The sequence below is a fragment of the Dermacentor silvarum genome, chromosome 7 (genome assembly GCF_013339745.2).
Source record: "Dermacentor silvarum isolate Dsil-2018 chromosome 7, BIME_Dsil_1.4, whole genome shotgun sequence".
In the NCBI taxonomy this organism is placed as follows: Eukaryota; Metazoa; Arthropoda; class Arachnida; order Ixodida; family Ixodidae; genus Dermacentor; species Dermacentor silvarum.
The window spans coordinates 98,605,749-98,626,715 of record NC_051160.1 but is presented as its reverse complement, the minus strand read 5'-3'; the positions used below and the strand labels follow the sequence as shown (position 1 = coordinate 98,626,715).

General features: G+C 46.0%; 1 protein-coding gene and 1 long non-coding RNA gene across 3 annotated transcripts in view; one reads left to right on the top strand and one right to left on the bottom strand.

Annotated features, from left to right (window-relative positions):
- Positions 1-20,967, top strand: part of LOC125946888 (uncharacterized) — a 985,317-nt gene that overhangs the window by 144,913 nt on the left and 819,437 nt on the right. The window lies entirely within an intron of this gene.
- LOC125946893 (uncharacterized) lies at positions 747-17,503 on the bottom strand. Its single transcript, XR_007467962.1, has 3 exons — positions 17,341-17,503; positions 904-1,049; positions 747-840 (listed from the first exon to the last, which is right to left on the bottom strand). It is a non-coding gene; the product is annotated as an uncharacterized LOC125946893 (long non-coding RNA).

Genomic DNA, 20,967 nt, shown 5'->3' with positions numbered 1-20,967 from the left:
AGTTGTTCGCGTACAACTCATCACGTCACATCACCGCTCTCTACTCCCCCTTCTATCTCCTCTTTGGTCGTGACCTGACATTGCCTTTCGACACGCTCCTGACAACTGCTCTCGAGTCCCAGTCGGAGCACGCTAGCGACGCCATAGCTACAGCCGCCAAGAGACACCAGATTGCCCACCGTCGCCTTTCTGAGTCGCAGGCCAGACAGAAGTCTTTATGACAACCGTCATCGTGATGCACAGTTCTCTGCCGGCGACTTCGTCCTCCATTGGTCTCCATCACGGCGTGTGGGCCTATCGGAAAAAAACAGGCTCTCCCGGTCTCTGGCCATTACCGCGTAGTCCGACAGCTCAGTGATGTCACTTATGAAATAGCTCAAGCCGATACTTCCCCGTCGTCCACGTCATCTGATATCGCCCACGTGGGTCGACTCAAGCCATACCCCGCGGCCGCCAACCAGAAGGCGCCTGGTCGGCGCTTTCGCCGCCGCGGATTATGCGATGGTGCCACGAGAAAGGCAAAGAATACGATCACCAACAAGACGTAAGAGACGATTTAGTGGGGATAACCAAATGTTCCGCCACACTGGTTGCACCGGCCATATCTTCTGCAGAGTAACCACGGTCCAATTTAACTTTATATCTCTGTCCGTTTCAATATTATGTTCTATGGAACTTAAGAAGCTTTCCTTCGAAATGATGTACACCATCCTAGATTACATTAAATAAGAACAAGAACTTTGTAAATACTTACCTTCAGGAGGGGTAACCTTAAGTGAATCAGAAAGACGTATGCCAGCCCATGTTTTTAAAAATTTTCCTTTCATGTTCCAGACAGTTCTGGTTTGTGTGAATCAATTTGGCTTAGTAACCAGTAATCAAGACTAAATTTTCTAATCTCACCTTTGGCCGTCCTTGTAAAATAACTGCGTAAAGCTGAACGATTGTTTAGGGGCATCGTCGATAGTGTACACTAAACATGCCACGCCTTGTTGGCAAGTGGTCGTTTGCGACTGAAGTGTCCATAACAGTCCCTGTCTATTGTAGAACTGGAATTGAAAAAAAAATTTAACACTGTCAAAAGAAAATATAGCCAGTGCTAGTATCACTAGGAGTCACTATGGTTGCAGGGTATGTTCTCTGTAATCCCCCAATCACGAAGTCTCCCTGAATAAGAAAGGAAGCCACCTATTAATTATAGCCAGTGCACTTGTTGCCGTTTATGATTAGAAGGGAGATTACACTTATATGTCTATGTATTTCTAGCATTACTTAAATCAGGTGAGAAGCAAATAAATTACTACAGAGAAGTAATTGCTACAACTTATTTGCGCAAACACATGTTTGGGATAACCTTGAGCTATGTGGGCACCCACTTTTACTCCTTTTTTATGGTGGCAGAAAGCCCACCTCGGACTTAAGCTCGACTGAGTCCCGATTATGAGCATCTGCTGTCGAACCTAACACCCAGCCTTCGATTAGAACTTCACTTGATAGATCATTGCAAGTCATGAAGATGACACGTAGGTAGTGTGGTTGTGCGCTCTTCTAAGCAGTCCTCATAAGGAAGTAACCAATTTATCTAGTGTTAATCTTCAATGTTCACCATTTCTCAGCTTCTGCTCCAACTGCGCTCACAATATTTTGCATTATCAATGGCGCTGTCACGTAGAGCTGACCTATGAAGACACGCCGGTATCCCTGTACTTTTCGCGAACTTGAACAAGAATCCATGCACGTTGTGTTTGGCGAGATGTGCAGTACTGCCCATCTGAGCCTATCATACTGTAGTGAACGATAGGATTAAAAAATAATCTGACACAGCAGCTACAGCAGCAAGTTGCCTAATTCTAACGAAGAAATTTATAGTAAAATAAATAACTGTAGTGAACATCAGGGGAGCGATCGGAGATATTTGTTCGAAACGCGTTATGTTCAGTTGCTGCGACGTCACAAAGTGGCAGTATGCATTTTTTTAGAACTACAGAGAGAGAGCAGCCAATTGTCAAGCGGTGAACCATTCCGTAGCCGCAGCTGCCGTTTGCATCCAATCCAATTCACTAGACGTGACATGCGAAGGTGGTCTCGTAGGGAGTGGATGATCGCTCGAACTTCACATCTTTCGTCGCAGTCTGCTCATGGCAGCCGACGTGTTCGTAATCGAAATGATTGACTGACAGCAGCGTGTCGTCATTTTGACGTCGGCAAAATGAGGAACGCTCGCTCGCCGATTGGCTGCTCTCTCCCTCCCATTGTCACAAATTTTGCATACTGCCACTTTGTGACGTTGCAGTAACAGAAAAGAACGCGAAACGAACAAAGATCTCCGATTGCACCCCAGCCCACCTCCAGAAAGACCTTCAAGAGAATGGGCTTCTTTTGCTGGATGGCATACGCTGAAAGCCATATTAGCCGCAACGAGAGACATAAAAAAAAATATGCGGATGCGATGCACTGTGGGAATAGATGTAAAAGAAGTTTTGTTCTTCTTCCTTCTGGGGTTTTTAAACCAGTTCTGATTTTGAGGTACGCCGTAGTGGAGGGCTCCGAATTAATTTTTACCACTTCGGTTTCTTCAGTGTGCACTGCAACGCAAGCAGACGGGCGTTCTTGCATTTCGCCTCCATCGAAATGCGGCCGCCGCGGCCGGGATTCGATCCCGCGATCTCGTGCTCAGCAGCGCAACGCCTTAGCTGACTGAGGCACTGCGGCGGGTAAGAGAAGCTTTGTATGCGTTTCCTTTGATTGACAATAATAAGCGGTGTTGGGAGTGGTGAATGTGTAATTTCTTCGCGTTTAGTTCAATACGAGAGTGGTGAGTTAATGTTAAACATTACCTTGCGGTGCACCACTGCTGTTTGTCCCCGTAGTCCACAGAACACACAGGGATACGTGTTTGCTTGAGGCGTTATTGTGCGTCATTGATCATAATGTTGAGAGGGTTGAACATTAGCATTGCCTCACATGGCACAGCGCATCGCGGCCGAAGTGTTAAACTTTAATTGAATAATGGGATGTACGTAATTCAAATCATTATTTTAATTGTATGTATACATTGATTACATGCCTTCGCGGTCTGCACCACATTTCGCTGCGTAGCGATGACGCACCTGTTCCACGCGACGCTTCTTTCGAGCTAGGGTGTTCTCGACACTGAGTGCACGCTATGGAACCATATTGTTGGCGCGTGTTTACGTGCTATGTCTGCATACGTGGCCAGCACGCTGCTGAGATCCCAGCTCCAAGGGCCCTCGTCAGGCTAAGGATGATTGTAATGTTTATATTGCCGCAGCCCAGCACGCTGCCTCCACAGCCCAGCACCTGCATTTTTGTCGCGTAGGAAAGCAAGCACAGCAGGTGTCATACGCAGTAACCTTGAAACACTGCCGTGGCGGCGCCGGCCGGGGTGCACGGAGGCGAGTGCCATCTTGTGGCGTTGCAAGAAACCCAGCAGCGTGGCAGACCAGGAGGCAAGCTCCATCTGGTGATGGTGCAACAAACCCAGCCGCATGCGTGCCAAGACCATCGACAGAGTTAATGTAGGAACTGTAGAGGAAAAGCTGGATGAAAAAAGTGGGAAACGCATAGGCGCCACCTTGTTGCTATGACTCATTTTTGTAGCACTAAACATATCCAACATATTATACAAAAGTAAGCACTTACACGTAGCACGTAGGCACGGACAACGTTTGAAGTTCATTCCGTACGTTTTTCAGAAAGATCGGATGGCTTTTTAGAAAATGTCGAAGTAAAATTTACGGTGTCTCAAAGGCTGCGTTTGCAGGCGCGACCATATTGACGGTGGCTCGGGATCGCGTTGATCGCGCGCCTGGTCTGAATCGCATGTCGTCGTCTGCACCAGCACGCCTGCGTAGGGTAGCAACATGGCAGCACCTTCGAGGTTCCCGATTTCAATACACGGGCGCTATGGCGAGCATATTCTCTAGAGTTGGTTATCTTAACTCTATGAGACCATCACACCAGCCCGGAACGTTGGCAAAAGAGGCAATGAAAGCTTCGCTGTAAAAAAGGAACACATTGACGACGATGTGGCCATCCGTGTTGTAGGCAATATGTTTTCCATTTGTGTGTGTCCTTTTGGCTGAAAATGTTTCTTTCAGAACAGTTTTGACCGGTGTTACGACTGGCACTTAGCACAATTGTGCTCGGCGGCTGTTTTTGACAAAGAATGCTGTGCCGACAGACCTGCATAAATGAAATCCCGTTCATGTCCTTCGGTGCCTTGCAAGGCCGGGGAGCTGGCGACTAGACCAGCGTCACCTGAGACTAATGTACAAAGCCACCATGTTTCGTATCTTCAGCTCTCCGACAGCTCAGAGCTGATGGACGAGACGAATTCTGAGTCATCGGTGTCGTGCATGGTTAAACAACATCGTCGCTCTTTTCCGTCACGGTATGGACTTTTACAGTCAAAGAGAGAGAGAAAATGAACTTTAATGAAAACAAAAGAGTTCACTTGAGACGACGACAACGCTGCCCTGCGTGGAAACGCTATTTAGCATGAAAGCCCATCTCTCTGTCAAGCTGATGTTCTTGAAAAGCGCCATCATTCTTGCAAGGGGCCAACGGCAAGACTTTCCATGGGTACGGATCAAAGTTGAGGTTCCCAAGTCGCCCAGCAATTGCCGATATGTGGGGGTGGTTGCGCAACCTTGGAGGCGTAATCCGGCGGAATGGTCCAACGTTAGGGGTGAGATTTTGCGAACGTTTCGGCGATTCTTATTGGACGAGAACATCTTCGCGGTACTTGATCGCGTGAGCTAACTTTGGCGTATGCGTTCTCTCCCTCTGTCGAAGCTGCCGCGGGGCCGACTTGCTCCGTTGTGGGGTTGGGTGATGGGCGGCGCGCGCTTTCATTTAGCGCACTTTTGTGACATGCTACAAAACGCACAAATTCCGAAAGTGCAAGAGTTGCGTGGAATACATGAGAAAATATTTTAGTTACTTTACGAATATACTTTATAATTGTATTACACGGCGCAAACAAAACATACATCTTCATTACTAAAGCCTATTAGTTCGTGAAAGAGCCAGAATACCAAAGGTTCGTCCCTGGAAAGTACTGCTGCAGTAAAAATGCGTCAGACAGTTGTACACTTTTTATTGTGATAGCAATTATATCAACACTCCAAGCGGATTTCTGCCGTCGGCGTCGTCGTGGCCGTTGCCGTGACGTTCCGTATATGGTCCAAGGGCAATAAAATCGTTGCCGCACGCTGTCTGCTGTATGTGCGCGTGAAAGCACGCGAGGTACGCGCGCTTTAACGCGGAGCGAACGCACGGCGGAGAGCAAACTCGACGTCTTCCGTGGTGCGAAAGTACGTGGGGGGATGGGAGGGAAGGAGCGAGTAAGCACATATCTACGAACAGAAGTCTATTTATATAAAAAATAGGAAGACGCTTAAGCTTCGCCTTTAAGAGTAGAACGCGATATCGTTATGGGGACCCGTTCACATCACATCGTTCGCGTACGGCAAGTAGGCTTCTTTCACTGCAACACTGAACGTGGGAAAGCCAGCTTACAAACAACGACAACGCTTACACCGATACCCTTAAAGTCGGCTTCACTTTTAAACTGAAATGCACTGCTGGAAAGACGTTTTTCCTGGGGCAATACATGCTCCTATATTAAAATGTGAAGTCCCTAGCACCTTTTTTATATTTTATTATTAGTATTTTATTTCCCCGACGCGTGCAGGTCTGGTAGAAATGTTTGAGTTTCCTCGTAGCAGAATTAGGTTTTCTCGTACATTCAAATTACAATTCGACGGCGAATCGGACGCCGAATGGTAAAGTCGTACTTTATCATTTTTTTTACAGATTTCACTGTGAGAAATTCAGTTTTTGTTCACCAAAAGCTTGCACCACGTGGAGGGCCTGCGCGGTCGATGTGGCTGGATGATTTTCTCCGCCACCTTGATCAGAGGTCAGTTGCCGATGCCGGATTTTATGCGACACCCGGCCCTAAGCGCTATCGCTTTAGAAACGTTGCGAGACGAGAAGGTCGTAAAGACTTCCGACGCTGCTCAACGAGTGTCCCGTTCTGATCTCGTCAAAATCCTCCGAGCCGCCGCCAAAGGCACCGGCAACAGTTACCAACGCCATGTGCGTTCGATGCGAACGCGGGAAAGAGGCCTATGGCGTCCACAACAGTTGTGCGCGTTGCTAGTGCTGCTACATGTCCAAGTTAATACAGCTGATAAAACCACTACCCTTACCCCGTATAGCTCTCTATCAATTTGCTATCGTAACTGATGCTTCGCCTTACGGATGAAACTGCGACATTTTTTTTTTTGTCTTCTTACAATATCTCTACTGAGGCTGAAAACCGGTTTACGAATTCGTTGGTTGGTAAAGGAAAATACTGCTTGCAAAAAGCCTCTGAAAAACACGGGTACTTCAATTTAGTGTTGTAACATTTGGTTCTAGTGTTGTAGAGAAGTAGTTGTTGAGATGCAGTCCTTTCAATGTTGTCTCCTGGGTGTTGTGGAATGAAAGTTGTCTTCTTAGCGCTGGATCTGATTGGATTTCTTTTTCATTTAGGTACGCCAAGTTGGCAACAGAGCAAATCCAGTCCCCATGCCAGATGTATTTATTGCCTACGTTGTAACGCTGTCGCACCGATAAACTGCCGCGTAAATGTTTTAAGAGCGCAGCCATTTAACCTAAAGTCCCTAGATATTTGTTTGCTTTCTTTAAGTAGCGACAAGCTTTGAGCACCACCGACGAATGTCAATGGGTGGAGCTCATTCCAGCAGCCATGTTCTTCCTAACGCTGTTCACCCCCATTCACTTACACATTGCTGCGAGCAGCGTAGATAGCAGCGGCCCTTGACTGTCGCATGCTATCTAGGAAGATAATGGCAGCCTATGGAGCAGATGTCGCTACTTAAAAGGAGCAGGAAATCTAGGGACCTTAGTTTAAGCCAGCTGTAATTTGTGGTTCGTATCAATAAACTGCCGCGCCGTAGCCATGGCAACCAGGAGGGCGAAGGAGGGTGGCGCGGCGCATGCGCACGCGGTCTCCGCCTCACCAGCTCCCTCCCTTCCCGACCCCCACCTCTCTTCTCTCCGCGGCGCGCTGAGCCAGGAGAAAAAAAAATAGCCGCGTATCTGCGTGCTTCGCTGCAAATGTCGTCGAAATACGATAGTCTTCTGCCGGCCGTACTACATAAGTGCTGGTCTGATCCGCGGCCACCCGTGATGCTGTTCTCGTACCATTTCCGTCCTGGCATGATAAATGCAATGGAGGTTTGTTTGAACAGATTTCATTTTACCGCATTATCACTGCTGGCATGCCATGTGTTCGTACCTCCACGATATGTCAGCAATGTTTCGGTCGCGTGTGGTATACTGTATAGCATGATAGTTTGCAAAGAAGAACCATTTGTGAGACATGAATGTATTTTATTGCGTGGAAGGGTCAATGGCTGTGCGCATGTACTACACTCTTAGCACGGTAACGTTTATGTTAACCTATAATTGCGAGTAACTTATAAAATAAAGGTTACAGGGTGACTAAAAAAATTTGATCTTTGTGTTTTCGTGAATTTCCCTCGCGGCTAGAGGTTACATGTGCCGAAGCGTCTATTTTAAAGGTTACTGCAACGCCAAATGTCTTGTAACCTTTAGGTTGTAACCTCTAAACGAGTTGGCATTCGTGGCTTAGGGGACCTACAGTATGGATTGGAAGTTTACTTATTATTGTGTCGTATTGCGATCTTGATGTGGTGTTTTTAGCCGGGACTAACCTATACGATATGTTGTGCGGCAGAGGGAATGAGGCAGGTTGGACTAAATTAATATTTTATTGACACCAGTGGGGATCTTTGGTTTCACAATGTAAAAAAGAAATTTAAATCTTGCACGAGCGTATGCTCAAGAGAGACAGCAGCAATTCATTCGTCACTGATCTCTACTGCATACGTGCCATTATAATCTAAAAGGAAGCAACAGAAACAGTGAACATACATCGGAGAATATTGTGGCAAACGATGTGGCTTGAATTATCACTACGGTTCAATGTGATGGAAAGCTCCCCGCTGCCGCTGCACGCATTTTAGGCTGTGGTATAAAACATAGACTTGTGTACCTGCACGAAAACTAAAAGCGGATGCATTATGGTGATTGAGTGTATACTTGTACCCAATATTTGTTTATTTTTTCCTTGTGTATCAATGTTCCCTATATTCGCGTTTGTTTTATATTCTCCTGAAACGCGACACCCACTAACAGCGGGCGCACACTGAAGGTCGCACGTGGGCGCGCGCTAGAGTACTGTAAAATCTCGACGACCGACAGAATCAAAGCGTAGAGCAGGTCGAATAACTAATCCGCAGGGCGAGAAAGATGCTTCGTAATCAGACTTACTTGTACACTGCAACTGAGGCCACAGCGCTTCCTTTTTTTTCTTTTCTTTCTTTTTGTATTTTTGACGTATTAGAGGGAGTGGTTCCTAAATTACAGCAAATGTTGGGTTCATTAGAGAACGCCAGACACGCACCAATTTTGCCCGATCACTAACACGCGAGAAAGACGCCGTTTCATTCACATGACAGCGGCCGACAGCCGCTCCAGTAAGGTCTCGTAGAGAGATGAACGTGCACTCGCGGTGGGAGGCCACAATGGCGGCCGGCCAAATGAGCAGGGAGAAAACATACAAATACAAACGAACAGCAACATCCTGAAACATTAGAATACTAGCGTCTTGATATATATATATATATGGTCCTGTGATACTTTGACGGAACTATAGTTTGATTATTATTTTTAGTTGCCCTAGATGCGGGGCGTAATCAAACGCGCTTCAGCTTCAGCCAAACATGAGCGCTGTCATGTCTCCTTCGCATTGCGCAGTTCTCGCGATGCATGCCGGGAAGAGTATCGCCGGTGGTGTCATTTTGAAACGGTCGTGTCGCGCTTTGTTTCATCGCTTTGAGCACGTTTTTGCGCTCTCGGATTTGGTGGCGTGCGCTTACCAAGCGTGTTGTGTGTCTGAGTCACTCGTGACGGGTGGTACAGTTACTAAAAAGACTCCTAAAGGCGCGCGCGCCGCTGAAAAGAAGCCATGACGCCGGGCGTGGAGCAGGGACATGTTTGGCGTGCTGCGTGGCCGCTGCGACGAGACGCATTGACGATGGCCAATGGTAAAAGTTCTTCGCTTACCTGAGAGTGGTGAGCATCGTTTGTGTTGTGACTGCTGTCATGAATGCCGAAGAACGGCAATAAATGTGACCTAGGTAAGCAATGCTTCCTGTTCAACTATTTATTTGCTGGTGTGTGTCTGTCGTAAATTTCACCGTCAATTCATACTCATGCTCGCACTGTTCAGTTTTATTTAAGTAAACTACTTGCTCGTTTCATAAACACTGTTGTTTAATATTTTTTATCGCTATCAGTCACCGTGTTGGTTATTCTTAAATTTTAAGTTTATGTGGCACTCTTGTGCGGACGCACAACATTGACCTCATGCACGGAACTGGTGTTTTGTGCTGATATTCAGTTTGTAATCACTTGACATTGCGTTTTGACTGTGAAACTGTCACATTATTGTGGTGTTATCTTTTGTACTTGTACTGGAGGGGAGTATGAACTGACTTGAGAATTCATTTTTGTTCAGTTTTTTATTCTTTAATTTTTATTGTTACCGACATTTCCTAGACAGAAGAGTATATTCACCTTAGGCGTGTTTAATTATTTGTTCTGTGGTAGTTTTTCATCTGTTTGTGGTTTATTTATGCCTCTTTCATTACATGGTAATAGCTGTTGTTTGCAGGGGACGCTAACAAGTAACTATGAGATTGTAAGATTACTTTTTTGTCGTTGTAGGCTCCACTACACAGCAAGGAGATCGGAGAATTAGCAACTGACATACTAGCACTAAAGAGACATGATTGTGCTCGCAACAGGGATGAGATCGTCCTCCTCGTGGAAGTCTAAAACTTATATGTATTTGTATTTGAACATATTGTACACGAACCTTCAACATTTCTCTTTTTTTGCCCCATTCCTCGTGATGCCGTTGAAATTTGTGTTGCCAGGGAGCGCGGTACTCAGAGGTTTTTTCATTATTGCTTCATGGCCGTGAAGAAGAAAACAGACCAAGGCAAAATGTAATTTTGCTTGTGAAGGGAAAGCTTTGAGTTACCTTGTTTTGTATATGCAAATAAAGTAATCATGACATTTTCACTACATGTTTTGTGTCAGCTTTCCTTCTCACAGCTGCTACTCACATCATTACCAGAATGTGGGTGCTGCTCTATAATTGAAATGTGCCGCCTTTTCAGATATACTTTCCACTTGTGCAAAATATAATTATTAGAAATCTCACTATCATGGGATGACGACATGATACTTTTTGCAAAAAAATTTCAACATGGCCCGCAGGAAAGAAATATGTTGTGGGACGAACCTGTATACGATGCATTCACCTATACAAAAGCAACATACTGTGTATTTCATTAATTATTTTGTGTCTTGCAGATTTAATCCAAAATTACCAAGTATGTACCAGCTTATTTCAATAGGTACAACTGTCTTGATGCATCGTGCATTATACTAATTCCTGGAAGCTGCCTTGTGTAAATGACCTGCGCTGTAAAATAGCAAGGTGGCAAAGGTTTACACGTTGTTAACCAGTCTGTCCTTGAATATTAAAAAAAAGAGAATTTGAGACGAAATGTTGATTTCTGCGGAACAAGTCTTATAGTCATCGCAACGGAATTTCAGCAATAATCATTAGTACGAATATTACCAATGTTTGACTGATTAGCATGTAAATAAACAATCGTGGTTAACGGCGGAGCTGGTCAATCAGCACTCCATATCCGGTTGCTGGAAGCATTCTGCCACAGATTAGTCTCAAAAACACATACTGCGAACATGCTATAAAATGCATTGCTGTTCCAGTTGAGATATTTACAGAATTTTGCAGCAAACATGCCATAAAATGTATTGCTGTTCTAGCTGAGATATTTACATAATTTTGCTGCAGGTTGTGCAGAAAGAATAACTGAAACAGCAACGCACTTCATTGCAGATTCAATTTCTCTAAATTGGTGCCAGGTACAATTGTGGCAAATCGGTATTCTTTCAGTACTGGCTGCCTTCAATATGCAATTACATGTCCCCAAAGAAATGAAAAAAGCTAATTAGTAAAATTTTGTCTCCAAATGTATTGATTATCGTGCAAATGCTGTCTGTCGCCGCTATGAAGTTTTCACAGCAATAAAATGTCATTTTGTCTCTAGTCCTGAATATTTTTTTAGTTTTCGACAATGAGTCATGTTTAAGAAATTAGGGCATAACCCCTGCGGCCATTTTTAGGAACCTTTTTTGTAATCTTTCGTATAGGCATCCAGTCTTGCACGTTGTCACCCGCGCGTCCTTCTGCGCATGCACATGAATTTTGCACATTGCTCTTTTGGCCACCCATTTAACTTCACTGCAGGGCCGTAGCGTAACTCACTGAGCAGCGTTTTCAGAAAAATTGTATTTCGGAAGATCAGCCGAAGTTCAACAACTTTCCGTTAGCTACGTCGAAAGGATACCTTTTTCCGATAACATAAGCTTTTATAACCCTTAGTCGTAATTTCCCTGCTGAGTTATAGCAGTGCTTTAACCTTGACCAAAGCGCTAATATAACGCAGCAGAGAAGTTATGACTAAGTGCCTTAAATGCCTATATTTTCAGAAGCGAGTATTGTAAAAATTCGGCCGATCACTTGAAGTAGAATTTTTGTGAAGTTCTGCTCAGTGAGTTACGCTAGTGCATTGCGGTGAAATTTGGTGGTTGGCCGAAGAACCAATGTCCTAAATTCAGGGACATGCGCCGAAGGACGCACGTGTGAAGCCTTGCAAGACTGTATGTCTACACTAAAGGTTACATACATAAAGGCTACGTGTACCTATACTAAAGGTTACTATAGTAACCTTTAGTATAGGACACGTAGTCCTTTATTTTATAGGTGCACAAAATTGTGAGAATATGCCCCTTTATTAAACGTTACTTAAGTAAAGGTTACAGTTTTATGTCCAACTTATAGGTTACAAATTTGTGAGAGTATGCCCTTTATTAAAGGTTACTGTGTAACTTTTCTTTATAGGTGCACAAATTTGTGAGAATATACCCCTTTAGTAAACGTTACCGTGCTAAGAGTGTACTGGTGCGCCGAAGTAGACGCCTTCCCGTCTCCGGTGACGCAAGGGTGTGAGGCACGATCACGTTCCACAGTGGCACTGGTACCACTGGCACACTGAGTGTCACCATGACGTCCCTCGTCGTCCGACGCATTGGCAACCAAGCAGAGCAGAGGTCTGTGTACGCTGAAGTAGGAGGCGTACTTCAGTACTTCCACGTTCTTTAGCCCGCGTTGGAAGACGTGGTCGAAAGCCGTTCCAAACTGGGTTGTAGGCACTTGCTTGCTTGGCCTCGCGGTCTTTGGTGGTTCTCGCGGCATGCGCTTCTGGCGTTTCCTTTGTCTCACGGCGGGCTCGCTTGGCTTCACGGTCTTTTCCACGCCTTTGGGCGCCATCTTCCGGAGTTTCTGTTTCCCGGCGTTTCCGTTGTGCCTGGCGGGCCGTGATTACCCGTTCGGCACGAGCTTCGGGCGTCTCTTCTGCCGCCCGGTACGCTCGCTTAGCCTCTCGGTCGCTGACGATTCGCGCGTCGCGCACCTGGTCTGTGTCCTGTTGCCTCCGGGTGCGCCTCGACTCCCGATCTTGCGCTAGCCGCTCGGCTCGTTGCTCGGACGTTTCCTGGGCACGCTTGAGACGACGAGCGTCGGCACGCCGGCGCTTCTCCGCTGCAATTTGGTCGTCGGTCTTTTCCCTGCGTTGTCTGGGCATGTCTTGTAGAGTGGGTTGTATTTCATCAAGCGGCCATTTATGTTTTGCCCTGCCTCAGACAGCGCTTCCTTTATGTTGAATCGGCCGCATCTGGCTGGCATTGATAAAATTGAGGAGGCGCTGCGTGAGACATGGACGCCATCTGGCAATACATCGGGGAAACACGAGCTTGCGCAGAGGGTTCCCTCCCTTCGTGGCAGACGTCGTTCGTCGGCGCGCATAGCATGGCATTTTCAGCGCAGCTTAAGAAACTAGGGTCTTTAGAGTTACGTATCTATGTATTTCCTATTAAAGGAACACACCTCCTAATACTTATCTAGTGATGTTGCACCTCAGATATGCGTAATATTTACTTTTTGATCGATAACGTTCACAAGTATGAACAGCCGTACCAGTTTAAGTAGTGTGGGCGGTAAGCAAGTGGTCCAACTTTGGCCGGGTGGCTGAATCGGTTGACAGACAGACAAACAGAAAGACAGACAGACAAACAGAAAGACAGACAGACAGACAGACAGACAGACCAAATTTTCAGCGTTTAGGTTCCCCAACAAAGACTATCGTCTTTAAAAAAATCACAGCATATTCACGGGGTGAATGATGATGAGTGGGTGAAGCTCCGGAGAGAATCATCGGATCTCCCGCTTAAGGGGACGCTAGCACAAACGCGTTAGAAACGTGCAGTACTCTCTAGTAAGGGGGAGCGGCCACAGCGTCTTACGCAGCCATTTACACATGCCGGAACGTGCACCGCGTTTGCCGACGCCATCACATGACTGCTGAGAGAGTATACCCCCGTATTCAAAAACGCTCCTCGACTTGAACTTGACTTGCCACCGCCTTGGGCAGCGCGTTCGAAACGCGTTGAAGGTAAGGCGGAGAGGCCACAACGTCTTACACCAGCTTCTTACACGTGCCGTAACGCGCTAGCACAAACGCGTTAGAAACGCACTAGAAACGCGGCCTTTAGTTAATGTTGGGTATTTATTGCCATCGTGGCGCGTGTGTCTATGTGCGCTTCGTGGCGTAGTGGTTAGCACCGCGCGTTCGGAAGCGAGGGGTCCCTGGTTCGATTCCGTGCTACGGACACAACTTTCGCGATTTTTTTTTTCATAAAACGCCGGAAGCGTTCTCCGGAAGCCGGAAGCTGGCTTCCGGAAGCGGAACCGGAAGTGGAACCGGAAGCAGAAGTCGGCTTCCGGTTATACTATACGTATACATATATATGTATATATGGGTATACATACATATACGGACACACAACGCCATCTGAGCAATTCATAAAACTAGACGTGGCTACCTACTACGACGGGGACAAACGGTTGCCGCTATAAGGAGCTTCGCCCCTAAAACGCGAGTGCTTGCACTAGGCCGCGCAAAGCTCAAGACACAGCGAAGATGGCCGATTCATATCTAGTGGCTAGGCTCCAACGCGTTCAGCGTCGCCAAGCAACAGCGTTCTTGGCCGGTGCGCACATTGGTTAGCCTACCTGCGTTTGTGGCATGCCAGGAATACTGTCGCTCGTAGGCGCCGATGCGTCCAGCTCTATACATAGTAATGCTCAAATTTCGCTCGCGAAAGGGAAAGCACCTCCGAAAATGGTTGCTCGAGAATACCTTCCTACATGCGTAGTTAAGTTAAACTAAGATAAGACCTAGCATCAACCAAGTTAATACCGAGCAGTAGCAGCCTGTGCGACTTGAGGATCGACAGTTTCTCTGTGCCGAAGCGTTGCATGACCGAGTGCAAGCTTGCTCGTTTTTTAAAGACGATAGTTTTTCTTGGGGAACTTAAACGCTGAAAATTTGGTCTGTCTGTCTGTCTGTTTGTCTGTCTGTCGCCCGATTCAGCCACCCGGCCAAAGTTGGACCACTTGCTTACCGCCCACACTACTTAAACTGGTACGGCTGTTCATACTTGTGAACGTTATCGATCACAAAGTAAATATTGCGCATATCTGAGGCGCAACATCACCAGGTAAGTATTAGGAGGTGCGTTCCTTTAATAGAAAATACACAGATACGTAACTCTAAAGACCCTAGTTTCTTAAGCTGCGCTGAAAATGCCATGCTATGCGCACCGACGAACGACGTTCCCCGACTGCGCGCCGACGAGCGCCCTCTGCCATGAAGGAAGGAAACCCTCTGCACAAGCTCATGTTTCCCGATGTATTGCCAGATGGCGTCCATGTCCCACGCAGCGCCTCCTCAATTTTATCAATGCCAGCCAGATGCGGCCGATTCAACATAAAGGAAGCGCTGCCTGAGGCAGGGCAAAACATAAATGGCGGCTTGATGAAATAATGCGGTAAAATGAAATCTGTTCAAACAAACCTCCATTGCATTTATCATGCCAGGACAGAAATAGTACGAGAACATCATCACGGGTGGCCGCGGATCAGACCAGCACTCATGTAGTACGGCCGGCAGAAGACTATCGTCTTTCGACGACATTTGCAGCGAAGCATGCAGATACGCGGCATTTTTTTTCATGTACTAATTTAGCAATCAACATCACAAGATTGGTGCGCAATACGTCACATTCATTGTTCGTAAACTGCTAGTACCCATCAAAAGTCAAATACTAAACGAAGCAATGTATTTCTGCATCTTTCGGCAGTAATCACAATATTTTGAATAGGATCTGGAGATTCCGAAATCACAGCAAAAGTATTTATTTAAAGTGCTATATAGTGGTCCACAAAAAGTGTTTGTGAGCTACCAAGCTAGCAGGGTAGCATCGATACCTTAGTAGTTGGAAAGGCAAACAAAATCTTTTTTTCGGTACTTTGACTTGCTTCTACTTAATATTTCTACCTTTTAAATGAAAACTAAAACACGTATTTCGCCATATATTTTCTTGACATAATTGTCAATATTTTATGATTGTGATTACCACACAATCGAGCGCCACCATTACCTTTCACCGCCGGTTTCCGCTTCAAGCCTTGTCCCTGTGGCGCTGCCGCCATACAATGAATGTTTGGAACTCACCCTGTTTTCTATTCCCAGCGTTCTACGCGCTCATCACAGCGGGAGGATCTCGACTCCTGCATCACTTATTCTATAAGTTAGCATAAGAGGACTTATTGGCCAATTACCCCTGTTATGAACGCGGACATCGTGGCGCATGCGGTGGAAAGGATGTTCTACATACGGTGCCATGGTGATTACACTTTCACTGCTGTATCTAGTAAACATACTGAAGAAAGTAGACAACATAGTAGCCGCCCAAGCTCGATTGGTAGGGCATCGCCCATGCAATGTGACAGATGTGGGTTCGATTCCCACATGGCAAAGGTCGTATTTTTCACCACTCTCAATTCTCTTTAACTTTAGTATACTGTCCTCCACACGGACAGGCCAGCGAGGGGGACAATGCTTCGAAAGAGTAAGAATACCCCTGCTAAGATGTCAGTGAGGCGATAGCACAAGGGAGTTGTCATCCGCCTTAGGCGACAATGAGTTCGTAGCCATTAGGCACCTAGCCAGAATAAGGGCTGTGAATTAGCCTGCTCTTGTGTGACACGCCATTGAGAGCTGGAAGCCGGTAATACAGGGTGTCACTACAGCGCAAATCAAAACTCGCAAAAATTTGTCTTTAGCGCCGCTTATGCCCTGTAGGTAACATACGTTGAGCTTCTGGTGAGATGTTTTAGGGGAATAAGCGGTTAACAGCAAAGCAAGTAAGATTATCTTTTGTATGAAAACACGACGGCACCCGTTGAAGTAAATGTAGTCAGCTTCAGATCTATGAAATCGTCGCATTATATTATTATCATCATGTTCGTTTCCAACGGCTCGTTTTATTGACCATATATTTTACTATGTATCTCCGAAAGGAAAGTAGTAATGACAGGTCTTCTTTCTAGATCTGTTCTCAATCTAAGTCGGTGGGTTCAAAAATTTCATATCACTCGTTGCTGCATATATAGATAACATGCGAGCCTAACGGTATCATAGTTCTCAGCAGATATGGTTGCAGATAACATTAAAGAGCTTGTCACAGAGCACGCGATGCCCTAGAATATAGCATTAAAAGTATTGAAATGATGACATCTCTGGCGCTATATATAGGAGTTTCCAGGGTGAAAATCAGGCGCTCATACGTATGAAGTGAGAAAACCCGGTTTTGTCAAAGCAAACGTCCCGGCATGTGGTTAATGATTAACTAGAGCACCGACAAAACTTTGGTACAAGTTCATTTTATAATTGTGGTATAACAGTGTGATTACGTACCAACGCGCAGTGGGTTATATTTTTTCATATCACAAAGAACGGTTGCCACACTGACGAAACACTGTGCCACCGCAATTAATTATCCCATAGTATGCAACTACCAATAAATCCAAAATGAAGAAGCAAGCTGGCAATGACCAGTACTTCTTTTCTACCTTCTGTTTTAGAAGTCAGTACCAAGAATTAGGTACACTACTATAGAGATACGTGCGTCCACTATTGGATAAAGTCAAATTACCTCTGCAATGTTCAAGTAATTGAGAACTTTTGCAGGAGCGGCTTCTCCGCGCATTATGCAGGTGATCACAGCTGTCAAAAAAGAAGCCTTAAAAACATGTTCCGCCATATTTCAATTCAAAAGTCGTGATGTCACTGTACCGGGACCTGACGCTTCAAAGAAGCAGCTGCAAAGGAATATTTATATAGTTATATATAGATAACATGCCAGCCTATCGGAATCATAGTTCTCAACAGATATGGTTGTAGGAATAAAGATTTCTAAAACTGATTGTTGACATTTATCAGATATTTACCACGAGATATTTCTTCCAACAGGCTCAAATTGATTTACTTGAGTGGCAGCGCTGCAGATGTAGTCGAAGGCACAGGCTGCTTATTATTCCACCTCTAGCATGTCATAATCAGTCTTCTAAAGGTCTAGGGGAGCATGGCACTTTATGCATAAAGCAAATTGAGCAAATACCAACAATCGCAGTTTCACCAAAAGTGGAATTGTTATAATTGATGAAAAAAAATCACAGCATATCCACGGGGTGAATGATGATGAGTGGGCGAAGCTCCGGAGGGAATCATCGGATCTCCCGCTTGAGGGGACGCTAGCACAAACGCGTTAGAAACGTGCAGTACTCTCTAGTAAGGGGGAGCGGCCACAGCGTCTTACGCAGCCATTTACACATGCCGGAACGTGCACCGCGTTTGCCGACGCCATCACATGACTGCTGAGAGAGTATACCCCCCGTATTCATAAACGCTCCTCGACTTGAACTTGACTTGCCACCGCCTTGGGCAGCGCGTTCTAAACGCATTGAAGGCAAGGCGGAGAGGCCACAGCGTCTTACACCAGCTTCTTACACGAGCCGTAACGCGCTAGCACAAGCGCGTTAGAAACGCGCTAGAAACGCGGCCTTTCGTTAATGTTGGGTATTTATTGCCATCGTGGTGCGTGCGTCTACGTGCGCTTCGTGGCGTAGTGGTTAGCGCCGCGCGTTCGGAAGCGAGGGGTCCCTGGTTCGATTCCGCGCTACGGACACAACTTCAGAATTTGTTTTTCTCATTTTTCTCAGACTGGTTACACAGTACTACTACCACGACGGGGACGGAACGGGTGCCGCTATAAGGAGCTTCGCTCCTAAAAGTTCAGCGTTGTGCTGGAAGTCATCACATAATGTCCTAAGGAGAGGCGTATACGAAATGGCGTGACGCAGACTGCCAGACCACTGCTGCGGTGCAGCAAAGCAGTATCTTAATAGACAACAGGCTTGTGACAATGATGGCGAAATAAAGAACACCGTGAGCTGCATCCCAGGCGCAGTGATGTGCGAGATGACGCTTACGGAAAAATGTTTGAGTTTGCCAGTGCCTATAAATCGCGTACTTTATATAGCTTCACGTTGAATGAATTTTCTGCGTAGACGAGTGGAGGCCGCAGGGCTGCGATTTTCTAGTGGTGCCTCTTGCTACGTTATTTGTGTTCGCACACACTGTGTAATGTACATCGGAGGCCGAATTCACAAAAACTTTCTTACGCTAAAACTATTCGTTGAAGCAGGTGTCAGCCAATCACGGTGTCGAACATATCATTAGCGAAGGCGGCTGGCCAATGGCAAGCAGCACTTACGCACGCAAGGCTTTGTGGATTCGGCCCCAGGTTCTTGCTTATCGCCAATATCCGGAGGTATTTTTTTGATAAATCGAATTATAGCGTTTTCTAGATTTCCCAAGATTTGCAAAACATGGTTGTTGGTGTCTGGCATTGCGTTATGTGTAAGTGTATTCGTAGTATGCAAGAAAACTGAAATTGTAGAGCGTAACATAATTTGCATGGCTTGTTTCAAGAAAAATCGAAACCCCTTTCTGAAAGAAGGATGGTTCTCCCATGCAAACTGAATCAAAGTCAAAGTCCAAAGCCAGCGACCACGCAAACCCAAGAAATGTGATTTGATTGCTTGTTTAGGGATGTGTTTTTTTATTGTGAACTTGAATGAAGACATATTTCATTTAGTTGCATAACAATTATTTTTGATCACGCAGTCATTGATTACACGTACGCACTCACACTTTCACGGAGGACTCTACACTTGCAGAGTATTGCCTTGTAATCCAGGTGGTAGATGGTCAGAAGCTTTGCCGTTGCCGGTACACCGCATCGGCCTTACGGGCACGATCGCACTCGCACTTGCGTTCGCCTACGGCCGCCTCTTCTTCCGTGCGCTGCACCCACGCCCTACCCATGGTGATGGCCGGGAATGCATTTCGTGACGCGTGTAATGTATTGAAGATATACAGAGTTCGTATTGGTAGCATGGCGTTACAGTTTTCATTGTTCTTATCGGCACTCATCTTTTTTTTATGCTATCTATTCAGCAAGGGGCCAGGAGCCCACAACAGCCAGGGTTTGTAAAATCTGTGAGGGGTCGCAAAGAAAACTACTCTTTAATTTGTTTATAGCGCAAGTGCAATGTTATGTTTACGCACACGTAATGGGATCAGGCAAGTGTAACATAATGGCAGTTATGTTTCGATGCAGCCGTGACTCGGTACATGGCGACAGAAATTCGCACTAAATTCAGAAATTTTTTCTCCACGCTTCCGGCGCTCTCTTCGCTGCATGCTTACTTGTTCTTTATAGTGGGGTGCCTACTCTCTATGGGGTATTTGTCGGTAATATTGCAGTCATATTTTTTCTTCATACTTCATTTAAAGCACAAGAAGTTAATCGATGATGACGATACTCCCTAATGCGAAATTTGAGCGCAACTGTCTACGTGCTTTCATTTCGCGATTTATTGGCTGGCGTGGATAATCTGTCTCGTGCGGCACGTTGCAGACAGAGAGAAGTGTGGTGCGACGGCGTCGTTGATCGGCAGATTTCGAGAGGAAGGACGTGGGTTACGCGTGGGCGCGATTCACGGCAGCCACCGCAGGCCAACTTTCGCTCACGCGGCGCTTTGTTTCCATATAGACGACGCGCGATACTGTGGCGCCATCTCGTCACCATCGCCGCAACACTCGTACGCGGCACTACGCTTTTCTTCTCACGCTTTCGCCATACTCTCCTCCGCTTACCGCCTCATGGTTGCGCAGCACCCTCTTCCTCGCGCTCTCTTCGCTCTCGCCGTTTTTTCATCGCCTGCGGTGCTACACGTTCACTCTCATCTTTCGCTGTGCTCGTTCGCTCGTTTACGCCGACACTCGCCGAAGCAACAGGTGCCTAAGAGCTGCGCTCTGAAACACGGGGATACAAGAAGGAAAACTAAACAGGCCAAGCGCTACTGTTGGACCTGACAGGAGCTGACGCTATGCAGCGTTTGGTCTTCCTGCTTTTGTCCTTGTATTTTTTGTGTTTTAAGTCAAGTATGAATCCTTACAAACTCGGCCAAATTTCAGTTCTTGTATTCTTGTTTATCTCTCTGTTGCCCACTTTGTATTTACTTCTTGAATAGGGAGTGGATAGTGGCTCTGTGTTCACTCATCAAGGTACCAGTAGACAGAGTACATAGCTAATTGAGACATCCATTTTTTTTCACCGATGCCGACGGTATTAAGACGAATGCTTCACAACGAAGGCAATATTATGATAACTCTCTAATGACAATAATGCAATGATCACGATACCACCACCACG